Here is a 12,659-nt window from a genome sequence, read left to right as displayed (position 1 = left end):
ACGTACAATTGCGGCCCCAGTTGGTCGACGTCTTCAGTCGCGGCGACTCCGCCCACCCTTACGGGGAGATCATCAAGACAAAATAGGAAGGGTTAATGGCGCCATTACCTCGGTCTAAATGTCCTCTTAGACGAGGGGACAAGAAAAAAAGGTATGGAAGGGGGAAAGGGGGAGGGTCAGGATGGCCGAGCAGACAGACGCATCGAGGTCACGCAATGGTGACAGAGAGCTAAATTTAACCGCAGTGTCGTTCTACAGCTCTTTTGCTCTGTTCTAGTGAGACAGTACAGAAAGTCTGTGCCTGGGTTTGCTGTTATGGTGTGATGTAGCTGTCACGGCGAAGGACGCAAGTCTTAAGCCGGTCAAGCAGGAATCTTTTTACTGGGGTGAACTTGTGAACAAAAAAAGAAAGACTCAAAGTACAAGTAACGCTTGCTACAAAATGACCGCCGTGGGCACGGACGTCGATAGCTCACTAATTCGCTCGTCTGCGAAAAACATTAGTTTTTATACTTGCCTGATCGAGCTTTCTCGCGTTACCACCGGTGCCCGTGTCATCGCTTTAAGGTCTTTATCCGTATCTGGCGAGTAGTACAATGATCTGGCACAATCGCGAACTTTCCAAACATTGATTGATATGAGAGTTTTAACGTCCCCAAACCACCGTTTGATTATGAGAGACGCCATAGTGAAGGGCTCCGGAAATTTCAAGCACCCGGGGTTCTTTAACGTGCACCCAAATCTGAGTACACGGGCCTACATCATTTTCGCTTCAATCTAAAATGCAGCCGTCGCAGCCGGGATTCGATCCCGCGACCTGCGGGTCAGCAGCCGAGTACCTTAGCCACGAGACCACCGCGGCGCGGGCGACTTTCCAAACATTGCGGCGAGGTTTTCGACGAGCGGTGGTAAACAAACTTTCAAGTGGGGGAAGCCGGACCACATAAAAAAGTAAAAAAAAGCACACGCGTGTGACAATACATAACTTTCAAGTAGGTCACACCGCGGAACTCTGGGATAAGATCTCGGCATATGCGCCGCCGCCACCACAGAGGATATGGCTGCGAGTCAAACTGCGCGGTTCTTGCATATCTGTTCCATCATACGTCGCAATGGTGATTTATTTGTGCGACGTTTGACTGCCGAACGAGAAGTGAGTGTTGATGACTTAAAAAGGGGGGAACAGAAGCGAGGACGTTTACTGTTTGCCAAAAGTGACGACAAAACCGCGCACCCGCGCGGAAGAGCTGTCTTAGAAGCGGAGAACATGGCTCGTGTGCACATAAACAGGAATGACCTCATGACTGAAAAAACTTGCGCGCGTGTACGTGGGCGTCATTTCACAACTGGTGAGCTGTGTTTCCAAATATCCCGCGAAGTTGTTTCCACCCGTTACTTGTGACACCATGGACTTGGTCCCTATATACACGGAGGATCCGAGTACCGCAGTCAACACATTGCTTCGCTGCTGGTTGCCCAATCTCCTGATCGATTGTTCTTCGTCATATGCGCATGGCGAGTGATCAAAACACGCGCACTGCGCCAAACGATCCGCCACACGAACGTGAACCCGGCGCGGTCCCTGTGACGTATGTGCTCAGTGATGGTGGATGGAAGACAGGAACTGACGTCACTTGTAAGTTACGAGAACAGCAAATACTGACTGATGGATATGTGGAGTTTAACGTCCCAAAACCACCGTATCATTATCAGAGACGCCTTAGTGGAAGGCTCCGGAAATTCAGACCACCTGCGGTTCGTTAACTCGCACCCAAAAGATAAAATAGTTGACAACATAGAAAAAAAAACTATTCACGGTAGGGCTTTTCCTTGACTTTAAAAAAGCATTTGATTCCGTTAAGCATGATGTTTTACTGCTCAAACTATCCAGATACGGTGTCAGAGGTATAGCTCTAGACATTGTAAAAAGTTACCTAGAAAACCGTGTGCAATACACCAATATTGGTAATGCGAAATCTGAATTCGGTAAAATTACATGCGGCGTGCCACAAGGGTCAATCCTTGGCCCACTCTTGTTTATTATGTACATAAATGATATAGTTAACATACCTCTTACACCTGACATTATTTTGTACGCCGATGACACGAATGTATTCTTCTCTGGGCCAGATATTGACGACCTTATGTTGAAAGCGAATATTTGGCTACAAAACTTATCTACATGGCTTAGGGCCAACAGGTTAAATCTAAATGCTAAAAAAACAAAATTTGTTGTTTTTAGACCTCGTAACAAAACATACATTAGTAAGAATATTATTAGCTTTCAGGGACAGCCTATTGAACGCGTTGCGTCTCTTAAATTTCTCGGTGTCTTTTTTCACGAATATTTAGATTGGTCTGTGCATATAAATTACTTGCGAAAAAACATCTCTCGAGCAGTTGGCATACTATGCACGTTGCGCAGCCTATTACCAGTATGGTTAAAAAGACAGATTTATTACGCAACCATACATTCGCACCTTCACTATTGTCTTCTGATTTGGGGAACGACGACAAAAACTAACCTCAAAAATTTATATCTATTACAAAAACGAGCTGTGCGATTAATTGAACTTCTACCTTTTCGTTCGCACACAGCCCCTTTTTTCGAAAAACATAGACTGCTAGTCATTAATAATATCCGATATAAAAAATTAGCAATGATTATATATCGTGAAGTTAAATCTAATCGAATTGAATTTTTCAGGAAGTATCACGAGCGTAACCACAGTCATAATTTACGACATATTAGTTTCAAGAAAGACACGCTTCGTACAAATTACGGTACACAAAAACTAACTTACCAAATTCCCCACTTTCTTAATGAACACCCCACTGTGATGGCATTAATTGAACAAAGTTCCTCCATTTATGTTTTCAAAAAGAAGATACACACATTCCTTCTAAAAACTCAAACAGATTCTCATACCTCTTTCGATTCATTTTATTTTATGTAACTTTTATGTGCTGCTGTGACTTTATGAATTTTTTTTTTTTTGCTTTTGTCTGCCTGTTTGTTGTGCGTAAATAGTCTCTTATTATTTCTTTATGTGCTAATTCATAATTGCTGTTCATTTCTTTGTTAATACTGGCTTGATGTAAAAAAAAAAAAATTGTAAATGTTTTTTGATATTGTATGTATCTCAATTTCTCAATTTTTGTACTGCTATATATAACCTGTTTATGTATGTGTGTACATAGGGGGTTGGCGCTTTGTCAGGCTTTCTTTGCCTTTACGCCGATCCCCTAGGCAAACTGTGTACACGGGTTGTCTGAAATTAAATAAAAAAAAAAATAAAAAATATATATATATATATAAATATGAGCACACTTTCCTACAGCATTTTCGCCTCCGTCGAAAATGCAGCCGCTGCTACAACAGCAAGTATTAGACGGCAGTTATTATCCGAAGCATTATAATGCCAAACGGAGCTTCCCAATATTTATTAAGATATGTTGTTCCGGACACTCGTTCTTAAGCATAATTGGTTAGTATACCACGCGTGTGGAGGGCTGTATGTTAACACTGCCTCCACAGGTTGGCCACACTGGTTGAGCGGCCGGTGTTAGTGTAGCTCCCATCGCACCACCACAGGGTCCACTTCCTAGCTGTTATATCAGCGATGTATCAGCCGCATTTCAATTAGGAGACAGGTCAGGTAATATGCGAGCAAATGCGGCAGTTCCACGACAGCAGTCGCCACTCGTCACAAAAAAAAAAGGGATCATCGATGTGGTAAATTATGTTACCCCCAAAAAATACAAGACATGGTTTTCGCGTAATGTTTTCAGTAAATGCAGAACGACTTTCGCGGCCCTTGCAGCGTAGTACAATTAACGCTCAAGTTACAGCGTCTCAGAAAAATTTCTGTGACTTCTTTTCTTTGAGAACTCTTTCTTTCAGCCTGCTTGGGGCTAGAAGAAACGAAACGGACAAACAAGCCTTCGGGGTTCAAACGATAAGCTGTAGTAGAGGATGTCTGAGGTAGTTGCATTAAACAACACAAAAAGCACATATTGCCGCAAGGGTGAAGCCACAATTTTGATCGCAGCAAATTGCATGTTCTACGAAGTAACTTTAGTCGCCAAATCCATTAAGGTCTGACCGGGAGTTGCTCTGCAAATTGATTGATTGATATGTGGGGTTTAACGTCCCAAAACCATCATATGATCATGATAGACGCCGTAGTCGAGAGCTCCGGAAATTTCAAGCACCTGGGGTTCTTTAACGCGCACCCAAATCTGAGCACACGGGCCTGCAACATTTCCGCCTCCATCGAAAATGCAGCCGCCGCAGCCGAGATTAAATCCCACGAACAGCGGGTCAGCAGCCGAGTACCTTAGAGTTGTTCTGCAAAATTCTGGCAGAAGGAAACATGGCCGCTCCAAGAAATGAAGTGCTTTCAAGGTTCTCTGTCACTTTAGCGCCAGGTGCTCAGAGCATAGCACGTGCGAACGTATGAGCTGTCTGCTGATCTTAGTGAAAATAGCGTGATATATCCAGCGCCACCGCACTTTTTCGATGAAAGTACACCACTACTGCCCGAGCGACGCAGCAGTCCCCCTCTAGCGGCACCCGTTCATGTTCGTTTGCCCGATGGAGCCGCTGGACGTTTCATTCCTGTTTGAGCTGCATCTACTTGCAGAGTTCGCAAGCCTTCATTCGCACATGGAACATACGACGCGTTGGGCTACGTTAATGATTTGGACTGGATAAGAAACATAAGGGCCAAAATGTGCCTATGTAATTGCTATCACGATAAAAAAAATTCCTAGACAGTGATAACCCGAATTGAAGCAAACAATATTTCCTTGTGGGTTCTTAAGTAAAACATCTCTTGGGTTATGAGACACGTGGTACAGCGGGGTAACCCCGAATTCATTTTGACCACCTGTGGTTTATCAACATGCACCTGAATTTAACTGCACTGGTGTGCTGACATGTCGCCCCTACCATAAAGCTACCGCTGCCGCCAGGAATGCATTCCGCACCCCCGTGCCCAAGCGCAACACCCGTCAAGATGGGAGCTCGGGAAATACGTGCTCGTATATACAAATGGAAGCGGTAGCGAAGAGCAGACAACTGCTCTACAGGCATTGTCCACGAGGACAAGAGCTACTTGTCACGCGCGTTGTCACATATTCGCTGTCTTTGGCAGCGTCGATGGCGTCGCTTTGACGTGCCCGTCGTGGTCCAAGGCGTCGTACCGTATATGTCAGCTCTCCGCGGTGGTGGTGTGAAACGAGCCACTATGATACGGTCATTCATCTTGGAACGAGATGTGAAAGAAAGTCTTGTCTTTTTTCTTCTTTTTTTTCCGAGAATAAAAGGAAGGGCTAACGCCTATACGCTGAGAAGAGAGGGAACTAATCGTACTCGTGAGAAGCCGGCTACGACTTGTCTTCGTCGTCGGCCCCTGGGAGAAAAAATAAAAGACAAAAAAACGAGTCAAGCAGAGTCAATGCAGAGGAGGTTAGGAGGTGAAGGACCGTTTCCCTCTTCCTTCCCTGACGTCCTTCGTGCGGTTTCATTTAGCGCCCTCTCGCGTGTTCTGCTTTCATTCTGTCATTGGAGCCCTATGTCAGCTGCCCTTGGATTACTTTGCCACATTGTCTTCCCCTCGTTCGTCCCTTGCTTTGGCGGCTCCCCGCTGATTAATGGCTCTCGACCACAGGAACACCACACGAGGCACCCGTTAGGAGCACGGCGAAACCAGGCGTTCTGAACGACCTTCACGGCGGCCATTTTGGTGGCTTTTTTCATCTCCAAGGTGGGACAGTGGAACAATCGGCGACATGATTCAGCGAGTAAAAACACCGAAGTAGCGGCTTGCACATCTGCAGCATTTATCTCTGGCAGATTGCGAATATGTTCGCGGCAAATAATGTCCGTTAGCGTCGCTTTAAGGTTAATCGTTTTAACGTTATGGAACATATTACGACCGGTAACCGGCCCTTCACGATGGCGAAGAGTTTCAGTGGCATTATTAAATTACCTGTAACATCGAACTAATCATAAACGGCTTTGAAATTTGACTACTGCACCTATAAAAGCTTAAACTTAGCTGACATGCGAGTAGTAAACATCGGTGCAGGCACACTTGGACAATTCATTATATTGTTTTTTATTACATTTTCCTATCCTCTGATACGTTTTAATATCATTATCTATGCTATCTAGAGTGGCATGCAACCAGAAATATACGCGCTGGCAAAAATGAGTTTTTCTAATATAGTTTCTCAAACTCCTTTTCTTTGTTTGCGAAAACGCGCACGCACGCGCGCGCGTGTGTGTGACAGAACTACAACAAAATCTGATCATTTGTTTCGATTCCACCGGCGGCGGGCTGCTATTTTCGTTCAGCTAAGCTAATTAAATTTCTAAATATGTGTCATCACTACTGACTTTCACACCCTAAACCTGCAAACCTTTAATTCCAACACACGTGGGAGTCTACGCGAATAAGTATAACTGTTAATTAACAGTCATACTTATTCGCGTAGACTCCCACGTGCGTTAACTCGTGCGTTAACGAACGTGCGTTAACGAATGCGTTAACGCATTCGATTTCATCCTCATAGAAGTTAATCGACGGTTGATTCACGCATGTGCTACCATCATAATCGACAAGCCATGCCTCAACCATATGATAAGCTTTCCCTTCATTAGCAAAGAAAGTAGTAGTAGTAGTAGTAGTAGTAGTAGTAGTAGTAGTAGTAGTAGTAGTAGTAGTAGTAGTAGTTGCAGTAGTAGTAGTGTTCGGTTCGGTATTCCTTACTCGGTGCGAAATTTCGCATTTACCAAATCTCGCAGAGCCCTCACACCTCCAGCAATGTAAAGAAAGAATAGAAGGTGAGCGGCCGGTCAACTGTCCGGATAAGGTCAACGTGAATGACCTTATATGCAGTTACTGGGCCTTTCTGTTTTCATTCCTCCCTGTTTTCTGTGTTGTACCAGGTAGACGCCATGAAGGCTCTTTTAGATGTCCCGCACCCACTTCTTGATTTTATTTTCTCGACTAGGTTAATAGAAATGACACAGGATTCAAGTGACCAGGCCTATTGAGCCAGGCTTAAAAAAACAAACAAAAAAAACAGAACCGATTTGACGTCGCATTTAAAGGTCTTTTCCCGTGGGACTGCTTGTTTGTGTCCCCGTTTGTGTTATTTGCCTTACTTTCAACTTCACTTCTCTCCTATCTTCTATCACTCTATGTTTCCCCCTTCCGTAATGAGTAGGCGTGAATTACTATGTGCGCCGGTGGCAGTTGTCAACCTTTTCTCTTCCTGTTTTATCTCTGTCTTTGCATATATCCAAACCTACTACTACTACTACTTCTACTACTACTACTGCTACTATACTATTACAACAACTACTAATAATACTACTGATAATAATAACAGTAGTAATAATAGTAAGTATACGTTCATATTCTGCGGGACTCGCGGCCAACAAGCACATTTTTTTCTCGTCTTCAATGTCGGCATACGCATTCAGGCATAAAAAGAGTACGACAGCATCGCACTGGTGGTAAAATCAAATACTGAGGCAGCAGCGGAGTTGGTGGCAATACTGTCGCACACCCCTTCCTATTCCTTTCTGTTTCTCGCTCTTTACACCTTACTTTCTCCATCTTCCATTTCTTTCTCTCCATCAGCGTATTGCTCGCTTCGTCTTTCTATCTCTTTCTCCCACACCGTATATCTTCATCTCACTTTCTTTGATTTTCTTTGTTTTTCCCTGAAGGCCTGCACGAGGAAACCTGACCGTGTCCGAGTGGAACTAGCCAAGTGACGTTTAGTTTAGTGGCGTCCCTTGTGGACCAAATAGGGCTGTTTCACTCACTCTCTCCACCTTTTTCTTTCTGCCTTTCCTTCTCTCTGTTTTTCTCTTTCAGTGGCATGTATTACTCTCTCCTCTCGTTATATCCCTCCTCTCCAAAGTCACATCTCTGCTCCTCGCCCTCACTTCCCTTTTCCACCCCCTTGAAACTATACTACGGCGTGCTCCAATAAGAGTTCGAGACGATTAACAGTGACAGAAACTGCAAGTGGTGTTTTCCACTTGCAAGGACGCGTTAACAATGGGCAAGGTGCGCTTGAAGGGAAATTTAAGTCGACCCCATATATAGGCTGCTCGCATGCTACTCGTGGTTCCCTTTAGTGGGAGATGGTGTAATGTTTTTGTACATCATTTTGTGCATACGCCACCACCGTCAGCGATGGTCAGTTGTCGTTCTTCGTAAGGCATATAAGGCTTTCGTTTTAATAATCTGATGGTCTCGTGAGATGAAGGCGCACCCCCGTATGCAGAAACGCTTCTTGACTTGCCACCGCCTTTAATGCGGCTCAAACGCTTTTCGAACGAGCTGTCTTTAGGCGGTGCCGAGACAGCACAAACGCGTTTCATACGCGCTGCATTGAACGCGGGGGCAAGTCAAGTTCAAGTTAGGAAGTGATTCTGAATTCGGGATGTAACTGATTACATCTAGGATCCTCGAATTTGGTTTGGGTGGCAGGACTGGTTCAAGAAGGCGAGACATATGTAGTAGACGGTGAAATTGTGCACCGCCCACATGGACTACTGCGCAACACAGTGCTTTTGGCGTGCCTGAGGCCGACTGTGTGGTTTGAGCCATACAGATCCACAGAATCACGTGCCGTTACAGAGGCACCACGACGAAACGAGATGGTGGGTCGCAGACATTGCTGCAACCCCGTGTCTTGTGATTAATGGACGTATTAATGGACAACAGTGGGCGGCAGGGGTGGTAAAGGGGAGGGGGATGCACTACGTCTATGTCTGTGACCCTCACAGTAATCCAGGGGCCGAGTGTAGGGGTGCGCAGTACAGCTGTACCAGTGATGAAACGCGACGTAAAGAACGGGTTGGGGGAGTCACCGAGCTACAACTAGTTTCGATGACATGTCCCCCGTTGTGTTCATCATTCTTTTGTTGTAAGGTGTGCGTTGCTCTTGCCAGAAATAATGTCGCGGTAAAGGCGTTTTAATTGCCTTGCGTAGGACGATACGACGTAGATTTGATTTCGAGTCCAGGATGTCAGATTCAGCTAACACCGATAAAAGATGTAAGACGCAAAAAGATCACAGTTCCTGTGCTGCAGGACAAAGCTAGGAATGTGTTTGAAAAATTGCTTAGCGATTTAAAAAGAGAGAGAGAGAGAGAAAGAGAACGAGAGATAAATAGAGAAGAAAAGCAGGGAGGTTAACCAAGATTGGCTCGGTTGGCTACCGTACACTTGGGGTGGGGGAAAGGGAGACTATTAGAATGGAAAGAGATAGAAAAGAAGAGGAGTAAGAAAGAGAAGGATGAATAGTCAGCTCGAGGCTACACAGCACGGTCTCACACTGTTCTTTCACAAGTGGTCGTGAAGTCTGGTGGTCCTTAAGAAGTACAAGAGAGCTTTCGTGGCTTTGCGCGCGCAGGAAACCGTCAACCAAGGTCCCAGGATCTTCTCTTCTGTAAGCGGCCGTGAATCCAGCTGACAGAGCTTGGCTCCCATTATACGTCGTTCAGACTGGTATGCTGGGCAATGGCATAGAAAATGTTCAAGCGTTTCCTCGCAGACGCAGATGTTGCATGCCAAAGTGCTCGCCATTCCAAAGAGATGAGAGTACGCATTCGTAAATTCCACACCCAACCTCATGCGACACAGTAAAGTTTCAGCGGATCTTGAAAACCCGGATGGCGAGCGATTTAGAGTACATAGTACTCTACTGCGGGAGAGCATAATGCCGTCCTGGCATGTGACTGCTGATGTGTTTAGAAAAAATATTTAACAATATTGAGCACTTGGTACTCAACTATGGGAGAGCAGTAAGCTGTCCCCACATGCACGGTGGGCATGAGATGTGTAGAAAAAAATATTTACAGTATGTACAGAACACAAATGCTTCATAACATTCCAGTAACAGGGCACATACACCTCGGCACATCTATGTATCACGATAAACATCACTACGTTGCAGTGAAGACATGAGATAAATGTTACATGAAGTAAGGCTAGCAGTTTGCTCTCATGGGTCCGATCTCTGGTGACTACACAAAAGGCATAGAAACCATCGTAAGGGCGCAACTGAACTCAACATACAGGAAGACAGAGGCGAAGACAGGAGCTGGACAGGCGTCTGTTTCTTCTTGTGCATTGCGTTTAGTTGCGCCCTCACAATGGTTTCTATGTCAAGGCACCAGCTCGCCCAACCGTCAACCCTGTTATACAAAAAGATTGTGCAGCGAATACGACCGCTCTTGACAGCGAAGTGGTTTTAGTTCTGTCTATCATCCTAACTGGATGTGGTGACAACCCAGCAAGTATCTGAGCTGCCGACCGATGTCTGTCGAAGCAGTACAGGCGCCAACTCCCGCGAGCGCGCCCTTATGCTAAAGGTTCTCAGTTGGAGCTCGGGGAACGCAGTCGATGGTATAGAAATGCGCGGGCCAGGCATTCGAACACGTTAGAAAGTGTTTGTCTTTCTGTAAAAGCTGAGCATATGTAATTTAACTAACTGGCGAGGCGGAGAAACTAAACATCGCACATGGCAGGATCGCCATCAAAAGAATGGAACCCTCTCTCTATCTCTCCGCGCTGGAACGTACACTGTACGCTTCGAAAGTTAACTTACCTCTGTTCTGGCTTGGCTGACGGGAAGCGCACGTTCTTAGCGGGCACGTCGCGAAGACGAAGGTGCGCACAGCCTTGAAATAGGACATCGTGAACACTGGCGCAAACACGTGTGTCATCATCCACGTCCACTAGAGGGCAGGCACGACCTTTTCACCTCTAACCGTGGTGTCGCAGGTGCTTCGACGACCATTTCACTATGGCGGGAACGAAGCCAGTAGAAGTGCCCAGCTGCGAGGGGGAAGAGTTACGTGGTAAGATAAAGAAGTAGGACAAGACTGTACACTTGATTGATTGATTGGTCGATTGATAGATTGGGTGAGTAAGTTTATTCTTGCCTTGCCCAGGATATCATTGAACCTGGACGAGTGCTCTGCGTACCTCATTTGATTCAGTGTTTCCGCTTGACGTTCTTCTTAAAACTCTCCAATGCACACATGGCAGATGCTATAGAAAAGTATATATTTCAGTTGCAGCCTAAAAACTTGGGGTTGATGAAAACTGAGTACGTTGGGTTACTGGCCAAGGATCCTGCATTTTCCCTATGTAATGCAGAAACTTGCGCATTCCATGTGTTGGTGTAACTTCCTCGACGTTATTGGATAAACAACTATGGCTTTTCAGAACCTATATAGTGATAGTAAAGCGCGCACCTTGTGTGACATGTATATATTATGCTTCCCTTATTCTTTCTTTCGTTTAAACTAGCTGAAGATTGCGCTTTGTGTGTCCTGTTTCATCTCCGTGTTTGCAAACCCACCCATTGTCATGTAGAGACGACCAGCCCAACTGAGTGCGCTGACAAAAGATGGCTGCAGCGTTCGGGATTCACATGTGTTGCTGCATGGTACAGCATCGACAATAAGGTTATTCCTCACGTGACCACGTGATGGTTTTTCATTGTCCAAAAGGAGAAAACGGTGTTGTAACAGCCACAGTCAGCGATCGATGCCCCTAGTCAATGCCCACTATTTTAGAAGTCGGAAAAGCTTTGGAGAGCATGCAAAGAGGCAAAGCTGCTGGTGAGGATCAGGTAACATCAGATTTGCTGAAAGATGGAGGAGGGATTGCGTTAGAAAAACTAGCCACCCTGTTTACGAGGTGTCTCCTGACGGGAAGAGTACCAGAGTCTTGGAAGAACGCTAACATCATCTTAATACATAAGAAAGGAGATGACAAGGACTTGAAGAATTACAGGCCGATTAGCTTGCTTTCTGTAGTATAAAAGATTTTTACAAAGGTAATTGCTAACAGAGTAAAGAAAACATTAGAATTCAATCAACCAAAGGAACAAGCAGGATTTTGAACAGGCTACTCAACAATCGACCACATTCATACTATCAATCAGGTAATAGAGAAATGCCCAGAATATAACCAACCACTATACATAGCCTTCATAGATTACGAGAAGGCGTTTGATTCAGTAGAAATATCAGCCGTCATGCAGCCACTGCGGAATCAGGGCTTCGATGAAGTATATATAAACATATTGGAAGAAATCTACAGTGGATGAACTGCTACCTTAGTGCTTCATAAAGAAAGCAACAGAATATCAATCAAGAAAGGTGTAAAGCAGGGGGACACAATCTCCACAATGCTATTTACCGCGTGCTTACAGGAGGTTTTCAGAAGCCTAGAATGGGAACAGTTAGGGATAAGAGTTAATGGAGAGTACCTTAGTAACCTGCGCTTCGCCGATGACATTGCATTGCTGAGTAACTCAGGGGACGAATTGCAACTTATGATTACAGAGTTAGACAAGGAGATCAGAAAGGTGGGTATTGAAATGAATCTGCAGAAAACGAAAGTAATGTACAACAACCTAGGAAAAGAGCAGCGCTTCGAGTTAGGTAATAGTGCACTTCAAGTTGTAAAAGACTATGTCTACTTAGGGCAGGTAATAACCCCGGAGCCGAACCACTAGAGTGAAGTAACTAGAAGAATAAGAATGAGGTGGAGCACATTTGACAAGCACTCTCAAATTATGACAGGTAGATTGCCACTATCCCTCAAGAG

The 12,659-nt window shown here is 45.1% G+C and overlaps 1 protein-coding gene across 1 annotated transcript in view; it reads right to left on the bottom strand.

Annotated features, from left to right (window-relative positions):
• The window catches only part of Lar (tyrosine-protein phosphatase Lar), a 326,150-nt gene that overhangs the window by 251,034 nt on the left and 62,457 nt on the right, over positions 1-12,659 (bottom strand). The window contains exon 2 of the mRNA XM_075875343.1: positions 10,645-10,874. The gene's annotated coding sequence lies outside the window, so the exon portion shown is untranslated. The remainder of the gene's footprint in view (positions 1-10,644; positions 10,875-12,659) is intronic.

Source organism: Rhipicephalus microplus, chromosome 10 (assembly GCF_043290135.1).
Source record: "Rhipicephalus microplus isolate Deutch F79 chromosome 10, USDA_Rmic, whole genome shotgun sequence".
In the NCBI taxonomy this organism is placed as follows: domain Eukaryota; kingdom Metazoa; phylum Arthropoda; class Arachnida; order Ixodida; family Ixodidae; genus Rhipicephalus; species Rhipicephalus microplus.
The sequence above is the reverse complement of the archived record's forward strand: the minus strand, read 5'-3'. Positions and strand labels throughout refer to the sequence as shown.